General features: G+C 35.1%; 1 non-coding gene across 1 annotated transcript; it reads left to right on the top strand.

Moving 5' to 3' along the window:
• The first annotated feature begins 12160 nt into the window (after nucleotides 1-12160).
• LOC143669380 (small nucleolar RNA SNORA9) lies at nucleotides 12161-12295 on the top strand. The gene has a single exon (XR_013168892.1). It is a non-coding gene; the product is annotated as a small nucleolar RNA SNORA9 (small nucleolar RNA).
• The last annotated feature ends 7501 nt before the right edge of the window (nucleotides 12296-19796 follow it).

Raw genomic sequence — 19796 nt, 5'->3', positions numbered from 1 at the left:
TCCCACTGGCACGTCACAGGAGACATGGAGAAGCAGTGTGCTTCATTATTTTTTTATTTTTCCATGGGGGTGCACTTTGCTTTTATGTATTAGTACTTTTTTATTTCTTTCCTATATCCCCATGTCTCTTCTCTTTTAATTTCTTCCTTTCCCTTTCTCTTTCTTTCTTTTTACTTCTTGTTCTTATACAGGCCAACATCAGAAATAGTTGGGTTTGTTTCCAGACCACTACAATAAAGTGATCATTGCAATAACATGAGTCCCATGAACTTTTTGGTTTCCCAGCGCATATGAAAGTTATGTTTCACAACACTGTAGTCTATTAAGTGTGCAATAGCATTATGTCTAAAAAGCAATGCACATACCTTAATTTAAAAATGCTTTATTACTAAAAATTTCTAGCCATCATCTGAGCCTTGAGTGAATGGTAATCTTTTTGCTGGGGGGGGGGTCTTGCCTCAGTGTTGATGGCTGGTGACTGGTCAGGTGGTGGGTGCTGAAGGTTGGGGTGTTGGTGTCAATTTCTTAAAATAAGACAACAAAGAACTTTGCTGATAGACATTTCCTTTCATGAAATATTTTTTATGCAACATGTGGTGCTACTTGCTAGTATTTTATCTGCAATAGAACCTCTGTCAAAATTGGAATCAGTCCTCTTAAATCTTGCCCATGTTTTGGAACCTCAGTTCATGTAATATTCTAAATCCTTTGTTGTCATTTCAACAATGTTCACAGCATCTTCACCAAAAGTAGATTCTATCTCAAGAAGACACTTTCTTTGTTCATGCCTGAGAAGCAAGACCTCGTCTGTTCAAGTTTTATCATGAGATTGCAACAACTGAGTCACACTTTTCTGTAACATCTGCTGTTCTTCCACTGAAGTCGTGGGTGCCTCGAAGTCATCCATGAGTGTTAGAATTAATTTCTTTCAAATTCCTGTTATTATTAATATTTTTACTTTCTCTCATGAATTACAAAATCTCTTGATGCATCTAGAATGATGAATCTTTTCCAGAATGTTTTCTGGAAGGATTCCAGAAGGAATTTACTTTACCCAGATCCATCAGAGGAATCACTATCTGTCAGCTATAGCCTTACAAAGACTCTTCCTTTTACTTGAACACTTGAAAGACATTGTAGCATTATAAATTGGCCTACTTTAAATATTCCTGCATCTCTGGAATATGGAGGCCTAAGGAGAGGAAGAGAGATGGGGAAATGGATGATCAGTGAGACACCCTGAACACACATATTTATCAATTAAGTTTATCAACTGTATTAGTTAGAGTTCTCTAGAGAAACAGAATCAACAGGGAACATTTGCAAATATAAAGTTTATAAGTGTCTCATTTGACCATGGGAACACTGAGCCCAAAATCTGCAGGGCAAGCTGTGAAGCTGACAATTCCAATGGAGGGTCTGGACGAACTGCACAAGAGAGGCTTGCCGGCTGAAGTAGGAAGAGAGCCTGTCTCTTCTGAATCCTCCTTAAAGGGCTTCCAGTGATTAGATTGAGCATCACTCATTGCAGACGACACTCCCCTTGGCTGATTACATGGAATATGTGGATGCAGCTGACATGATCATGATTTAATTCTATGAAATGTCCTCAGCACAAAAGACAGGCCAGCACTTGCCCAATCAAACAGGTACCATCACTTGGCCAAGTTGACACATGAACCTGACCATGACACCATCTTATATCAAAACAGTTTGCAGTGCCCTAAAATAATTATAATAGCAATATCAAAGATCACTGTTTGCAGATAACCATAATAGATATAATAATAATGAAAAAGTTTGAAATCTTGTGAAAATTACCAAAATGTGATACAGAGACATGAAGTGAGCACAGATTGATGTAAAAATGGCACTGATAAACTTACTCGATGCAGAGTTGCCACAGACCTTCAATTTGTAAAATGCATAATGTCTATGAAACACAATAAAACTGAATACAATAAAACTAGGTATATCTGTGCCCACATTGGAAAGGAATACACACAATGGAATACTATTCAAACATGAGAACAAATGCAATTATGAGACATGATGCAACATGAAAAAATCCTGAAGTATTATATTCAGTGAAATAAGAAAGACACATAGGACAAAAATAGTACAATGTCTTTTATTAGAGATTACTAGAAATAGTAAATTCTTAGGAATAGAAGGCAGATTAGAGGTTAAAACTGGAGTAGTGCATTAAGGGATGGGGTAAAGGGGAGTATTTGCTTGTAAAAGTAAAAGTAAAACGTATGGAAATATCTATACCACCCTAACAGAAAACAAAATAAAATATGGAGTAACCATGCAATTGTTTATATTTACATATAAATAAAGTAAATTTAGAGCAAAGATTCTTATCAAGGTTTAAGATGGTCATTTCATAATGAGTTTGATTCATTTAGAATATGTTGAAATCTTAAATTTTATGCATCTATAACAGAACTTCAAAATATATAAAACAACACTGATGGCACTATTGAGGGTTTCTAGTTGCTAAAACAGATATCGTACAATTGGTTTGCTTAAAAACTGAATTTACTGGCTCATGGTTTCAGAGGCTAAGAGCCTTACTTCATTTTAGCATTGGTATCTTTTGGCTGGCCAGCAGTCTTGAAGTTCCTTGGCTTTTCCATCACACGGCATGCACACAGCAGAGACTTCTCCTTTCTCTTCCCAGTTCTGTTGACTTCCAGCTTCTGCATGGTCCCTGCATCTTCCTTTTCCATAGTCAATGTCTTTCGCTTAAAAGGACTTCAGCCAAGTTGGAATATGCTCATCCTCATTCCATTTGGGCACACTTTAGCTAATAACATCTTCAAAGTCCCTATTTATAAGTGGGTTTGGGTCCTGAACCTAAACATGTCTTTTGTGAGGGACAGGATTCAATCTCCAACAGATAGCCCTCTGGACCCCCCAAAGCATGTTTTTTCTATAGGCAAAGTGCATTCATTCCATCATAGCCTCCCAAAGCCTAAGGCATTTCAGTAACAAAGCTAACTAAAGTATCATCAAAATCAGTTATGGGTATGGTCTGTCCAGGGACAAAGTTCCTACCCAATGGACCTTTAAAACTTAGAAAGCAACTTATTTGCTCCTAAGACACAGTGGTGGAATAGGCATAGGATAAACCTTCCCATTCCAGAAGGAAGAATATGGAAGGAAGACAGGGCTCGTGGGTCCTAAACATATTGGAAACCCAGCAGGGCAAGCTCCGTTAGACCTCAAGTTCTGAGAGCCATCTGTGGCTTGATGTCTTGTCCTCTGGGCCTGATAAAACAATAGTCCCAACTTTACAAGCATTTATAATGTGACCATGATGTCTCTGAACACTGGAGTGTAAGTCCCACCCTCTCTGAGCAATGGTGTTGTGGCACTGTCCTTGAACAATGGGGCACAAGGCTTGCCTCCTCTAAGCCTGGGGTGGACCTGCCCTTGGCATGTTCATTTGGCCCAAGGAGACCTTTTCAGTCCAAACGTTTGCTTCCACGGTTCTACCCTTGAAGTCATTCTTCCTTCACTTTGTCCTTGCACTGTTCCTTTTGGCGCACTGTGAGCAGGGCTTGGATCAATCTCTCCGGGTACTTCATGTTACTGCTGAGTTCACTATGCTGGTTCTCTGAAGATGAGAACAGGAACCGGGTGACATGAGATCTGCAGAATGAAAAATGAGGCTGGGGTTTAAGACCCAAGAAAACCCACCACAGATTTAAAACAAAAACAAAACAAAATTAAAATGAAAACTTAAAGTCTAGCTCTGGCTCATTCAAAAATTAGGTTGGCTAATACCAATGACCTGATAATAAGAAGTGTGTTATTTTCTGGTGGTGTCTTATTTTATTTTTAACAGTTATTTTATGAAAAAGTTCCTGTTTTAATAAAACATTAAGAGAAAAATTTAAAAGTTAGCAAAGGGATCCACGGTCATTGTGATAAATATATCAAAAGATCTAATGCATAAAATGAACCATATACCTGAAGAAATGGGGACCATCCACAGATAGATGGGAGCTATGAAAAACAAGTTGAATAGAAATATAGAAAAACACAATACTATGAATGAAAAATTTACCTCAGAAATTTAATAGCAGACTATATTGAGCAGTGAACTTGGATACAGATGACTGAAAATTTTCCAACATATAGCACTGCTTTGGTTGGTTAAAGCTGCTGAAATGCTGCTGGCATGCAAAATACCAGAAATGGGTTTGATTTTCCAATGGGAATTTATTAGTTTACAAATTTACAGCTAAGGCCAAGAATATGATCCCTGCTCTGAGGAAAGGGCACTGGTATCTGGGGTTTCTCTGTCACATAGGAAGGCTCATGGCGATGTTTCATGGCCCTTTACTTCTGATGCTAGTTTCTATGGCTCATCTTCAAAATGTCTCTGGGTGTTTCTCTCTTAGCTTCCTTGGTGCTGAGTTCTCTCCAAAATGTCTCCAGTAAGGGGATTAAGACTCACCTTGAATGGTCTAAGTCATATCTCCATGGAAATAACCTAATCAAAAGGTCCTACCTACAATAGGTCTACCCTACAAGAGTGGATGAAAAGAACATAATCTACTCTGGAGTGCATAACAGATTCAAACATGCACAAATAACCAAGATAAAAAGGTAAAATAAAAAATAAAATTCCCAAGCTATATGAGAGTGTATCAAATAGACTAAAATGTGTGTACTTGGATCCCTTGAAAATGAAGATAAAAGAAACTGAATTAAATAATTGTAGAGATGATGGTATAGAGTTTCCCCAAACAGTTGAAGACATCAACCTAAAAATCTAAGAATCTTGGTGAACTCTATACAGAAAAAGTAAAGAAAAACAACCAGGAACATCATGGTCAAACTATTAAAAATAAATTATACAAAGAAAGTATTCAATCTTGGTGGGATTGAAACCAGATTCTACAGAGGGAAGCAATGATGGAAAAGATGCTGACTTCTCAACAGAGACAAATGGCATCTTTAAACCGATCAAGAAAAGGACAACCTAGGTTTGATATTCAGGAAAAGCAAACAACAATAACAACAAAAGGTTGCATAACATGGGGATAAAAACTGGAAGAAATACATCAAAGATAATTGTGCATCTGGTATCATAGGTAGTTATTTTCTTTTATATGTTTTGGTATTTTCCAAAATTTCTACAAGGTGTACCTATAACTTCAATAACTGGAAAAATATTGCATCTGAAAACAATCATTTTCAAATAGATGGTAAGCACATTTCTTGCTCAGACTCCATAGGCTGCAATGATTAAGCTATTAAAGCCTATGTTCTCCAAAGTAGCAAAAGTAAACAAACAAATAAATAAATAAACAAATGAAGGAAAGAAAGGGGGGAATGGTGACATTTTTAGATGGAAGAATCTGGATGAATTCATCTCTAGCAAACTCATAAAAGTTATGCTAAAATCCTGAAAGAAATTCTTGAAGCTGATTGGAAAGGATACCAGATGAAAGCTCAGATTTGCAAATGGAATGAAAAGCACAAGAAAAATTAAATATCTGTGTTGGTGAACACACACATGTGTGGGAATGGGTATCTGATAGACAGATGTAAAAGCACTGAATATATACTATGCAACAGAAAAACCCTGATGAAATTATATTAATATATGATAAAATATACTGTAAAATGAATAGGACCAACAGAGATGAATAAGAACACTTCCTAATTATGTAATAAGAATTACTAGATTATACATTTGTGAAAAAACTGACTCAAAATTCATAAGAAAATTTAGAAAATATTTTGAGCTGAATGATAAGGGAAGCAGAACATAATTGTGTGTGTAGAAGCTAAAGAGGAAATGGAAATTGCATTAGAAAAGGAGGTATTATTTATCTAAGACCATAAAATCCCCAAATAAGACAGGTCATAAGATTAATGGGGGTGGAAATCAATGAGTCAAGAAATGGAGTGTTTTAAGACCAAGTCAAGCATTGACTTTTTGTGAGATTAATGAAATTAATAAGTTCATAGTAAGACTGTTCATGATGATGAGAGAAAAAAATGCAGGTATCAGGATTGTAAGAGTCTACAGAAATGCAAAGGAGAATAAAGGAGTATTTTAAGCCTTAGACAATTGCTATGGCATGACCACAGCATACTATAAATCTTAAATTATGTAGATTAAAGAAACCAGACACAAAAGAATACATAGCATATGATTCCATTTACATGAATTCAAAGAATAAGAAAAACTAAATCTATGATGATGTCAATCAGAATGAGGAATTTACTAGAAAGTATCACAAGAGAACTTTCTGGATCATGGAAATATAATTCTATCATCTTTTGGAGGGTGATACATGAGTTTATTCAACTATTAAATTTCACTGATTGAACACTTAAGATATTTGCATTGTATTTTATGTAAATTATACCTCAAATAAAGCAAAGAATGCTTTTAATCCCGCACTTCTGAATATTTTACACAATGATTTATTAGTCTTCACATAGTTATTAATATTCTTAAGCTTTATTTTTCTCATTAATATTCCTCAATGTCTGTCATGTTATATGGTGTATACACATTATAGATTTGATATTAAGACACAAGAAGAAAGAGCTTTTTAAGGTTTTGTGATCCAAAACTGCAGTTGACTGTCTTTGTTTAAATCAGTTTGGCCCAGCATGGTATTTATTAGACACTTGATATGAATTTTCTAGGTAATGATCGATACATGTCAAGAAAGGTGTTTCTGTAAAATACATCAAGCTGTCGCATGAAAAAAGAAAAAAAGAGGCACTTTTTCTTTATCCCTTAAATTGTCCCAGTGCTACAATAATATTAAATGTCCTTATTAAATAAAGTAGAGTAAATTAATTGTATATGTAAGTAGACATCTAAATATTGGCCAGCTTTTGCCCTTTATTCAGTAAGAACACAGAAAATGGGGAAGAAATATATGTAGTTGATATTAACATTTCCAAAGGCCTTGTTTACCTGATCTGAGTGATAACAAGCCTACTGAAAGGAATAAGTATTGTTCTCATTTCCCTTACAGCTGGCAGATGATACGCAGACACACTCCTAATTACCTGGCAGTGTGTGAATAAGCCAGGAAAAGAAGGAAAATATCAGTAGTTGGGTGATTTAATCGTTGACTAAAATTAGCATGAACCCCATTAATTTCCTTTTACATACAAACTACTATAAAAAAAGAGCTATCTAAACTGATTTTAAGATTATTACTACTCTTTAGAAAATTTAAATAATATTATCTTATAGCAATTTTCCTTAAAAGGAAAACTGTTGAATACTTTCTCTGCTGGAAATGTTATTGAGGAGATGTTTAAATTACTCAGGCATTTTAAAAATCAAATTAATTGAGGTAGCATGTACCACCTTTAAGTATACATTTTGATGAGTTTTGACAAAATTATAGACCCATGTAATGACACAATCAAGAATTAGAGCATTTCAATTAGGCCAACACCCTTCTCAATCAATTCCACCCTCCCCATCGCAGCCCCAGGGGACCACTGATAAACTTTCTGCCCCTATGAGGTAGTATAATATTTTCCATCCTATTTTCTCTTATCTAATAAGACCCTTTTCCAAGGATATGAACCAAAGTTCTGTCTAAGATTCAAATAGATTAAAATACCGACTTCTTTTTTATAAGGAATTCTAGAATGCTTGCATTTTACCCCCTGTTCTGGTCATCTAGCAAGTTCTTACAGCCCTATTATAATGTTGTGACTGAATTAATAGATATTCAATTAACAATTGGTTTACTAGCTGCTGGAATGTGACTTACCAAAAAGAAATAGCTTTTTAAAAAAAGAGAATTTAATGAGTCACTAGTTTACAGTTCTAAGGCCATGGAAATATCCACATTAAAGCAAGGCTATAGAAATGTCCAATCTAAGAGATCCAGGGAAAGATACCTTGGATCAAGAAGGCTGATGAGGTTCAGGGTTTCTGTTTCAACTGGAAAGGCACATGGTGAATGTGGCAATGTCTGCTAGCTTCCTCTCCAGGCTTCCTGTTTCATGAAGCTCTCCCAGGGGCGCATTCCTTCTTCATCTCCAAAGGCCTCTGGTTCCGTGGGCTCTGGCTCTTGCCATTCTTGTATCTCTGCTCTCTTGTTCTCCCATCATTCTGTAGCTTTCTCCAAAGTGCTTCCTCTTTTAAAGGATTCCAGTCAACTAATCAAGACCCACATGGAATGGGTGGAGTCACATCTCCCTCTAATGAACAGTTAACTCTCACAATTGGGTGAGGTAACCTCATCAAGTTTCCTACCTACATTACTGAATAAGGGTTAAAAGAAATGGTTGCTCCCACAAGATTGATTAGGATTAAAACATGGCTTTTCTAGGGTACATAAATCCTTTCAAATCACAAATGGTAACTTGACAGTTATGTGCCGAGTGTGTACCATGTTTCAGACACACTGCTGGACACTGGTGTACGAAGTTAAGGGACTTCATATATGCTAAAGGACAATTATAACATGAGGTAAGGTGCGAGGGCATGGAGGGAAATCAAGATCTTCTCTGATCCTGATTTGAATTGACTTGAATCTAGTAGAATTTTTGAAGGAAGTGACATCTCACATGAGATCTGATGGAGGCACAAGAGTTGGCTAGGAAGAGATGGCAGGGAAATCATGTCAGTCAGAACAAGCATTTGAGCATCAGCCAAGAGCCAGGCAGCAGAAGGGCTGGGCTGGGCAGCTCCTGTGAAATTTGTCTTGAGGATTTGCTCTGAGGGTCACACAGGAAGCCGCTGAGAGCCTTTGAGGTGGCGCATCGCCAAATGTGATATTCAGCCAAGACTGTCCCGGCTTTCATGAAGGAAACTGATCATAGTTCTGGCTACTGTATGTATTTTTCAAATCATGTCAGTGTCAACCATGATAAGAATCTTAGAAGAGCAGATATATCTGAATATTTTCAAGAGCTAAAATAAACAATAATTGGGGTTTGATTAAATATTGAATGTTTGAAAGTAAGCTGTAGACATCATAACACCCCAAACCCAAAGACTTCATCATGCATCTTCTAAGAGCACACTCTACCAGGCACACAATTATCATGTAGCTTAAGAAGTTTCATCCAGTGGATATGCATACAGTCCATCTCAAAAGTCCCCAACTCTTCCAATATATCTTATAATAACTACATTGCTCTTCTCTTTCTCTCTATACATTATTCTCTATCCAGGCACAGCAAATCAATGTAAAATTTCTGCCTGTGGTCAGCAACCCTTGCACTTTTCAAGCTTATGTGAGGTCCTTGGTTGTCTTTGGAAAGCAAATTTACTCTACTTTTAGAAGGTGATGGTGGCAGGGTAAAATGAAAACAATAGGAACAAAGTGAACTGCATTCCAGGCACCCTCATAAAGTATTAACATGCTGTGTACAATGTTTCACAATTTTTCTCTTGCTTATGACACATGACAAGTATTAACATTCTGTCTTCTTCTCTGACATTTGGGGTGGCTATAGATCTTTTCATGATTTTCTGCCTCCAGCACCTTGTTTAGTTTTAAAAAGAATTATGGCTCATAAACTAGAATTTTAAAATACTTTTGTTTTAGTAGTGAAAGCTGTGTTGTATTTCAGGAAATTAGCTCACATACACATTTAGGATATAGGACTTGAAGGAAATTAGTAATTAAAATAACACAAAATTCAAATTGTATGAGCATTATAAGTTTTGGATGATATAATGCTTATTATTTTGCTTATCAATTCTTCCTATGTATGGAAAAAAAAATAGCAGTGAATGGATGGAATCTAGCTTTAAATTAATTTACCTAAATTGCAAATTACCTCCTGGGTGGATAGGAATATGGTCACCCCCAAGGATTCTCAGTTTTTGGAATTAGATTTGGAATTAGATAAGGAGGACAGGAAAGGACGCTGGTTCAGAAGGAGAACCAGTTTCTAGACCAGAACCAGACACGATGGTTTGTTTACGTTTTGTTCCTTTCTTCACTTGTTAAATTAGAATATTGGATTGCAACATTTCTAAGGTGTCTCCTGCAAGAAATTCATTGTAGAACTTTTCAAAAGCTTGAAGGCAAGAGGTTTTCCTCCTTTGGGTTTTCTTACAAGTTCAACAAAGTCAAGTGGATTCTTGGAGTCACAACATTGCAAGACTGGAAAGTTCTTGACTACGCCCAGGTCCGTCCCAGATTCAAATTCAAAATTGAACACACACACACACACACAGACATAGTTCCATATTCCACGTGTAAAAGCATCAAAACCTCTCCTTTAGCTTTTGCTAAAGAAAAGCTCACTTTTACAGTTTTGCAAGCATAAAAGTTAACAGTTCACTCCAGGGAAGAGTCCATAGAAATGGCAAACAGAAGAATACACACACCCCCAATTGATCAAAAAAATAATTTGTAATAAACAGCAAAGTAAGTACGTATAAAATGTAAAGGGAATATACAAAAAAAAAATTGAGGCTATAGTGAAAGAGCAGCACGAGGTACAAAAGGAACAAAGCCTTTGATAAGGACTATAACATCTTTTTAGGAAAATGTTGGTATCACTATCTATATCCCTATATCATTGCTGTTAATTAGAGAGTGGAGAGTTAAATATTCTAGCCGTAAGATTAAACACAGCTAAACAGCGAAATGGTGAAGTTTAATATGAATCTGAGGAAAGTATGTAAAATAGATAAAAAGAGGAAAAATGTGAAAGAGTAGTTAAGGACCAACTCTGATAGGAGGTGCAGAAGATAAGAAGTAAGATTCAAAGGGATAAGAGATGCAAATGTTTCAGAATTAAAAAGTACTGGAAATTTTTACACTCAAGTACATAATTTGCTACTCCATAGAAGTAGGAAATATGATTCCATCTCTACAAACTTCAGTGTGAGTGTCAAAAACTCAGAAATTAACTTCAAAATCAATCAGAAAGAAAAAGATTATCTACAAAGAAATGACAGACTTAATAGCAGACTTCTTTTTTAGCTTTTAATTCCTTTTCTTTATTAGAGGAGTTGTGAGTTTATTGAACAATCATGCATAAAATTCAGGGATTCCCACATACCCACTCCATCACCAACACCTTGTATTCATGTGGAACATTTGTTACAGTTGATAATAGCATATTTTTACCACTGTACCATTAATTAAAGTCTATGGTTTAATTTAGGATTCACTGTTTATGTGGTGTAGTTCCATGGACTATAAAAAAAAATTCTGGTTTCATATATGTAATCTAGAGCTAATCTAAATATTTCCACTTTTAATCCTGTTCATATATACGTTTCACTGCTGTTAATTGCTTTCACAGTATTGTGCTACCATAACCACTATCCATTACCAAATCATTTTCATAGTTCCAAATAGGAACCTTGTACATTTTAACACATCAGACTTTTTAACAGAAAAAAATTGGGGACAGAAACAAAGGGATAATACATGCACAATGCTGTGGGAAAATAGTTATCAACTGAGACATCTATCTGTTGCTCATCATTAGTCAAAGTGAAGATAAAATAAAGATAAATTTATGCATAGAACATCCCTACTTCATGATGAATATTTTTTTAAAGGAAGCTGAACAGGTGGAGTGGATGATGCAATGATAAACCAATATCTTGATAGATATAAGTAATACTAATTGAGGTTATAAAAAACAATGTAGCTAAAATACAATATTGAAACATAGAGAAAATAGATGTGATTCAGGTAATTTTTAAGCTCTTTGTAATTTTCTGGAGGAGACAAGAGCAAAACATACAAATTGGCAAAACTTACTTGTTAAGACAGATTCTTGGAGATGCTAGAAAAAGTACTATTCTTCTTAAAATGTGTGCAAACTGAATATGTAACTGTATCTTATGAAAGAACAAAAAATATATAACTTCAAATATATTTATTTTGATAAAATAAGAATTAACTAAAAAGTGGAAGGAAGGTAGAAAATGAAATTGAATAAGCCCAATGGAAAATCTGAAAAAAGGAGAATAAAAGCAAAGATAAAAGTGAGGTAAATAAAAATATAAGTAACAAAGGGGCTGAAATTAATTCAAACACATTAGCGAGATGTCTATGTAAATGGATTATTTATATATACAGGAATTATATATGTACATTTTATACTCATTCATTGAAGAAATCTTTAAGATTAGATGGGAGTAAAAGAGAGCGCACAAAGACATGTTACAATGCAAGCCTCCAGCGTGCTTGGCTCTGGGGTGACCCTGTGCATTCCCACAGTGCTTGCAAGAACAGCATCGAAATAGTTTGAGGTCTTGCTCTGCTCCACCTATGGAACAAGATTATAGAAATTTCACACAGTTGCTGCCCCTTCTGGATTTTTGTGTGCTGGACATTGTGTCTGCACTGTCTGATATAGCCTCTTTCCACATGTAGCTTGATTAAAGCTAAATTCAATTTAAAATTCAATTTTTCATCCACATCAACCAAATTTCAGGTACTCGGTAGTCACACAAAGTTCTTTTGGATGGTGCTGGCATAAAAGCATTGGAATATAAGAGAAAGGTCTCCCAGAACAGAGGGCAGGCGTGCTTGCTGTCCACCATAAAAGATGTTTGCTTCCTATGCTTAGTATCTTGCCTGTAATGGACCACTCACTACGTGCAGGCTATGCTGGCTCCCCACCGTGGCACATAACACACTGATGTCTACCACTCCCGGGGTGTTTGAGCAGCAGATTTCCATAATGCCAGAACTGGAAGATAACTGAAACATTGCCCCTTCCATGGCTGTCGTGCTGTTCCACGGACTCCATGCAATGGCTGGTCCACGTTTACTGCTTTGGGAGTGAGGAGCTGTGCTGAAGATCAGGACTTGTGGACCCTCTGAAATCTCCTGGGTGAGAAATAAGGGATATTTAATAAATGTGATTTTAAAGTTGTAAAAAAAAAGCATATTACAGAGAAGCCAAAATAAAGGCAGGTAATATAAATTCTGAGCAAATTACAACAACGTGAACACAAAATAAAGTCATTGCAGTGATATCAATACCAGACACACTGAAGGTAATTTAACATTAGGCTCATTTCTGGTCTTTTATTTTCCTTAACTAATAGGGTATGGTTAGTATCAAGATGTAGCAATGATGATGATGATGGTGAGAATGAAACAATAATAATAGCTTTTGCATGTCTCTTATATACCAGGCACTGTCTTAAGCATATTATTGCCTTTTCTTCTTTAATTATTTATTTACTACACACAACAATCCTATAAAATAAGTAGTGCTATTATTATCACTACCTTAAAAGTGAAGAAATGTAACCTGATCTTTTCTGTATTAGGATTAAATTATCATAGGAATCTATTATAAATGAGAGATAATGTAATTAATTTTAAAATATTAGTACATTTCAAAGTCAATTTTATTCGGATATTAAAGACATAACAAATTTGAGGCAAATAAATTTTTTTACTATGAAAGTTTAATTTTTCATGAAACATGAAAATAATTTCATAGAAGGATCAATTAAGAGGTTACATGAGAAAATTTAGAAGGAAATTTGAAAAAAAAAAGTTCTTTCGCATTATTACACCCTTCAAATTATTGCCATTTTCACATTATTTTTCCTGTGTGATTTTAAACATATATGTCAAGTGATGTAGGCAATTCTATGAATTAAAATTTCAAATTAAAATTAAAAATACGGAAAGGAAGATATTCCCTCTGTCACTGTTTCTCTGAGTTGGTCTTTTTTTTTTTTTTAACCTCTGTCTGTTAAAATATCTTAGAAGCAAAGGCATCCTTTGCAATGAATACACTTAGTGCCCAGACCACTTAATTTCCAAATAGCATTCCCTAATAAAGCTGATAAGGACTCCTTGAAGAAATGTATTTTTCTTTTTTAGGACTAAAAAAACCTACAATGAATTTGGAAGTTTTGGTTGTGTCCCAAAACAAGTAATGTGAATGCCAACTTTAAAGGGCTTCCACTGGCCAAATATGAAATAATTTGAACACAAATTAAATAATGATAGTAACAGGTTATTTATGTAAAAAATAATATATTATTTTTAATCAATTCAGATAATAAATAAATGAATAGATAGAAAATATGTAAATATAGAAGGGAAAGCTCTCCCTTTAGTAGAATAAAATTTACAAATGTGCAGTAAAGATTGGGAATAGAAAATCAACATTTTGCAACCATCATACTAATAATTTTTTCAGCTAAAAAAAGAATGCTCAAGTTAGCACCTGAATGATGAGAAACAGTATATAATTTATATAATTTCATAATTTCTCTCAAGAAATTTCTTACTAATTACAAATAGAAAATCATTGTAGTGAATAAATCTAGTGAGCAGACTCTTAATCAAACATTCAAAGTTAATTTCACCTGTACCGGGATGACCTGGCATCATGTGATTTATTTTATGATACACTGAGAAGGATATAGCATTTGTCTGATATCTCTGCCAAGAAATGCATAGCACAAATATGACCATGAGGAAACAGCAGATAATCCCAAACTGTGGAATAATTTACAAAAACAATTGGCCTGATTTTTTAAATTTACTAAATTAAAAAAAGCAAAGTAAGAGGAACTGCTGCCAATTAAAGGAGTTTTAATTGGCAACCAATCTGGTGAGTTAGCCTGGACTGTATCCCAGAGCAGGGGGGGATTCTATAACATGAATAGGAAACATTGTTTATATACTGATTTCAGTGCCATCAGATATCTTCTTTTCATGCTTTTATGAAATATGCTCTAAAATGCTTATGAGTAAATGGAAAATTGCACCAAATATTCCAAAAATATGAATGTAGAAAAATTTATGCATTATATGCATAGATAAATTGATAATTAGAAATAGAAAGAGTAGTCACAAATGTTAGAGCAAGAGAGCGCGAAAAAAATAAGCCAATGATAAAGCAAATTGGGCAAAAAAGGTAATTGATGAATCTAGAATAAAAAGGAGTTCCTTTTACTTTTTTAAAAACTTTTCTGGTGAAGATGGTTCTTTTGGATAGCTTGTATGCCTGGATCATTTGCTTCATGGCAAGTTTTAGAACACACATGTAATTCACATACAGAAGAAGTATAAAACAACTATTGCAAAGAAATTTTAAAACTGTAGATGCAGATCTCTCACAATTCCAGGAAAACTTCAGAAAGACTCCAAAATTTTAAGCAGACATTATCCCATACCAGATACATAGGTACATAATGCATAAATTCCTAAAGGAGGAAATAATAGAAAAAAATCATAAAAGGCAGCCAAATAATAATATAATCCATAATCCAAGAAACAATAAACATTACAAAAATCATGGAATTTTCTTTGGGAATAATGTAAGCAAAACAACAAGAAATTGGCATCTATAAAGTGTTGAAAGTAGGTAACTGTCAACCTAGATTCTTATATTTAATGAAAATAAGTTTTCAAATACCAAGATAAAACAAAGACAAGCTCAGGAAAACAAAAGATGAGATAATCTGTCTCCACTGGGACTGCCCTATAGGAAATATCGCAATGTGTTCTTCGGGCTGAAAGAAAATAATGTCTGGTGAAAATCTGTGATTTACACAAAAGATAGATAGATGCTAGAAATGGGAAATATGTGGGAAAACAAGAAAGACTACGCTTACTTTAAAAAATTATATTAAAAGAGAGATCTGTGGCTCCTTTTTCCAGGATTGAGGGGTACCCCAAGAAAGTATATAGGATAACTTTTGGGGGGAGGTGGAAATAATTGGGGTGGTTCCTACATGGCTGAATACATGTCAACATTCATCAAATGGTAAATTATAAATAATTGCATATTGTTGCATATGAATTACACATCAGCAAATTTAATTTAAAAAAATCGATGAAATCACACAAAAACCCACTGTGGTAGAATGAATTATGTATCCCAGCTTAGACATGTTCTTAATAGTAAGCTGCATGCCTGTGTGTGGCCCCATTGCAAGAAAGACCTATGAAAGAGGTCATTTTTAGTGACTTGTGCCCCGCAGAGTGAGGGAGTGTCTTCATCTGGATTTCTGGAGGCTTTTTGAAGAGCCAAAGCTGGAAGTCAGCAGGACCCAGAGCAGCAGACACAAGAAAGGAGAAGCCATCACCATGTGATGAGGGGCAAGGCAAAAGCCAAAGCATCCCAAGGATCACCAACAGCCAGCACCAGAGTGCTATGGGGTGGGGAGGGCAGCGAAAAATGACTTGCTGATATTCTGATGTTGGACTTCTGGCCTCTGACATGCTGAACTGATCAGCTCCCTTTGTAAAGCCCACCTATCGTGTGGTATGTGTGACAGCAGCCTGGCAGAGTAAGAAGACACCACTAAAATATCGTAATGTTTTGGGGTGAAAGGAGTATTTCCATATTTGATAGTAAGGGTGATTACTTGAATATTCTAGTTTGAAAGCTGCCAGAATGCAGTATACCAGAAATGGAGCAGCTTTTAAAAAGGGGAATTTATTAAGTTGCAAGTTTACAGTTTTAAGGCTGTGAAAACGTCCAAATTAAAGCAAGGCTATAGAAATGTCCAATCTAAGGCATCCAAGGAGAGATACCTTGGTTCAAGAAGGCTGATGATGTTCAGGGTTTCTCTATCAACTGGAAAGGCATATGGTGAACATGGCGATGCCTGCTAGCTTCCTCTCCAGGCTTCTTGTTTCATGTGGCTCCCCCAGGGACATTTCCCTTCTTCATCTTGAAGTTCTCTGGCTGTGTGGGCTCTTGTGGCTCTCAAACTTTTCCCAAAATGGTTCCCTCTTAAAGGGCTCCAGTAAGCAAATCCCACCTTGAATGGGGTATGCAAAAGATTCAAACTGCCACAAGTATATATCTATTAAAGAACATCTAAATACACTAAAATTAATATATTTTAGTTTGTATACATTATACCTTAATGAAGTGGGTTTAAAAATTTCACCCAAGTTTATTACCCATTAAATTCTCAACATTTTAGTTATGTTCTCCCATTATTTTTACTGCAAGGGATTTCTATCTCTAAGTCTATCATCTTTATCTGTGATTTCATTTCTACTTTTATTTCAATTTCTCTATTTCTTACTCTATATATCATTTCAAAACTGCTATACCATTTCTATTTTGTTTTGATTTTCTATGAAGCAATATTTCAAAAACCTTTGTAATAACCACAAAGTGTTCTCTTGCAGCTTGTATTTAAAGGTTGTTTCTTGTTTGCCATATCCTGCATTATTTTTTATTTTTACAGATTGCATTATTACAAGTTACATAGAAGTGAATATTTTAATATACTTATATTCACATATATTGCTGATAATTTCTTTGTATACCTTATTTAAGATATCGAGCTGTTTGCGCCATAACATTGTGATATTTAATTCCATGATGCACTCCGAAAGTATTGTATCTATGTACATTTCTAGTTGCAAGTGTATTAAGTGCTAGCTTTTTGACAGTCTTCCTAATAATTTTGTTTTTGCACCTTTCTTTTCAAGGACAAAAAGTACAAAATATATAAATACATTTTATTTGCATTTTCCTAATATTTATGAGGTTAAATATATTTTATGTCTCTTTTAAATCTGTATTTCTTTATAAATTTATTTAACAAGCATTGGCTTATATCGTGCATGTTAAAATAAGGATAATCAGTTTCAATTTACCAATTCTTAGGAACTCCTTATATATTAAGTAATCTAATATTTTTGATGTTTATTCCACAAATATTTTGGAATATTTCTTTTAATTACTTTCTCATATTTCTTTTAAATAATTTTTCTTTTTAATAGATATATTTTTATATGTGATTCTTTATTTTATACTTTTGTTGCTAAGTGAGGGCATATATTATTCATTTGTAGTTAACCACTTTTCCAAAAGAATTTATTAATAAGCCATTCATATTAATTTAATTCTGCCCAAAGGGTAACCAAGGTAAATTCCTGGTCCTAGTGTTCCTAACTGTAAAATGATAGTAAAGTGAATATTAAATCAATCAATTCATGGGTAGCTAAAATACATATACCAAACTTAAGTTTTTTCTCTCTTTCATACCAATTATCATTAGTTGAATTTATTTTATTTCTTTGGTTTTCAAGACTTCATTATCTTTTTATTATTTATTGAATTTAAAAAATTACCCAAAGCTTAATAGTGAAACCACAACTTATTACTTTTATTCACATTTCTATTGGGTGATTGGGTTCAATGTACAATCGTGGTTGTGGTCAGGAGAAGAGTCCACTTGGAGGGACGTCCAAGATGCTTTCTGAGTTGCTCATGCTGGCCCTCACCCACATTTCATTGATCACCCACGTCACCATCTATCGTTGTTTGAAGCTGTACATACCCCATAAAAACATGATCATAAACGTAATCTATTCTTGCAGGAGTAGATCCATTGTAAGTAGCCTTTTGATGGGGCTACTTCAATTAAGGTGTGACTCACCTCATTCAGGATGGGTCTGTCCTCTTACTGGAGTTCTTTTAAAGAGAGTGAAGTTCAGTCACAGGGAGAAGAAGCCATGGAAGCAAGAAGCTGAAATCAGTGAAACCCAGGAGAGAAGGGAGAGACCAGCAGACACCGCCCGATGCCGTGCCATGTGGCAGAGGAGCCGAGGATCACGGGCAGCTGGTCTTCAGGAAGAAAACATCACCTTATAATGCCTTGATTTGGACATTTTTTCAGCCTCAAAACCATGAGCCAATAAATAACATTGTTTAACCCAGCCAATTTCAAGGTATTTGCTTCGAGCAGCCCAGGAAATTAAAATATCATCTCATTCCAATTATAGTGCAAGTCATAAAGACCAAATTCAAAGGTAATGGGATTATATTCTCCTCTCAACAACATGAGTAGAAAAAGATATGGGGTTATAGTTTTTCACCTTCTTCTCAACTTAACATAAGCTTGCTGTTAGCAGGGCCTCTGTCTTTTTAACTGCTGCTTCACAGAATCCTGGAATAGCAGTTAAAATTCTCGAAAAGTAGTTTTTTGTTCCCTTTTAATCCCATCAATATATCCACTCTTGCACCTAACAGGTCGGTTATATTTGTTTTATTGCCATACATAAACATAATGACAAAGAGAAACGCTTTGCCTCTGATATCTTATTTTGAGACTATTTTGCTGGATGGAGATATTGGAAAATTAAAACATTGTGTTTTCCAAACTGGAAAATTCTGGACTATATGTACCCTCTCAATTCTGCTCATAAACGATTTTCCTAAATCCGTGTTTTTCTTGTCGTACTTATGCTTTTGCAACTAAGAAGACAAAGCCCACAATGTCAGCATTTTTTTTCCTGGAGGCCTGTCTGTTTTCCCAATTCCAAAAATTCATAAGTATATTTTCAATTTTCTAAGCTACTTCAGGTAAGAGGTTGACTAAATATTTCATCACTACGAAACACATCTCCAATGTTTCCTCCTCTTAAAGCACTCCTTTGGGATTTACCCAACTCCCGCTCACAGTTTCTTCATGGCCTACTCCCTACTGCAAAGGCCATATCAAATAGTTTAGGTTTTATGATGACAGCATTCGTTCTCTGATACCAATTTCTGTATCAATCAGCTCTTATACTAAAAAAAAAATGTTGTTTTACAAATACTCACGGGAGCTCAGTGATATAAAGTATTAATACTTTATACTAAGTAAAGCTTAAGCTTTACTTAGCTCATGAGGTTGCAGGTCACCTGGGGTAAAGTGGGGGTTAGGCTCATCCCAGCTAGGTCTGCTTTTTGAACCAGTGAACCACAGAGCATATCTTCTCAGGGCGGAGGGAGAAAGGTGCATAATCTCTTTCCCAGTCTTTGATCAGATCCCCCCTGTGAATGTCCCATTGGCTAAAGCAATTTGCAGGCTA

Source organism: Tamandua tetradactyla, chromosome 25 (assembly GCF_023851605.1).
Source record: "Tamandua tetradactyla isolate mTamTet1 chromosome 25, mTamTet1.pri, whole genome shotgun sequence".
In the NCBI taxonomy this organism is placed as follows: domain Eukaryota; kingdom Metazoa; phylum Chordata; class Mammalia; order Pilosa; family Myrmecophagidae; genus Tamandua; species Tamandua tetradactyla.
This window is presented reverse-complemented; position numbering and strand designations above follow the sequence as displayed.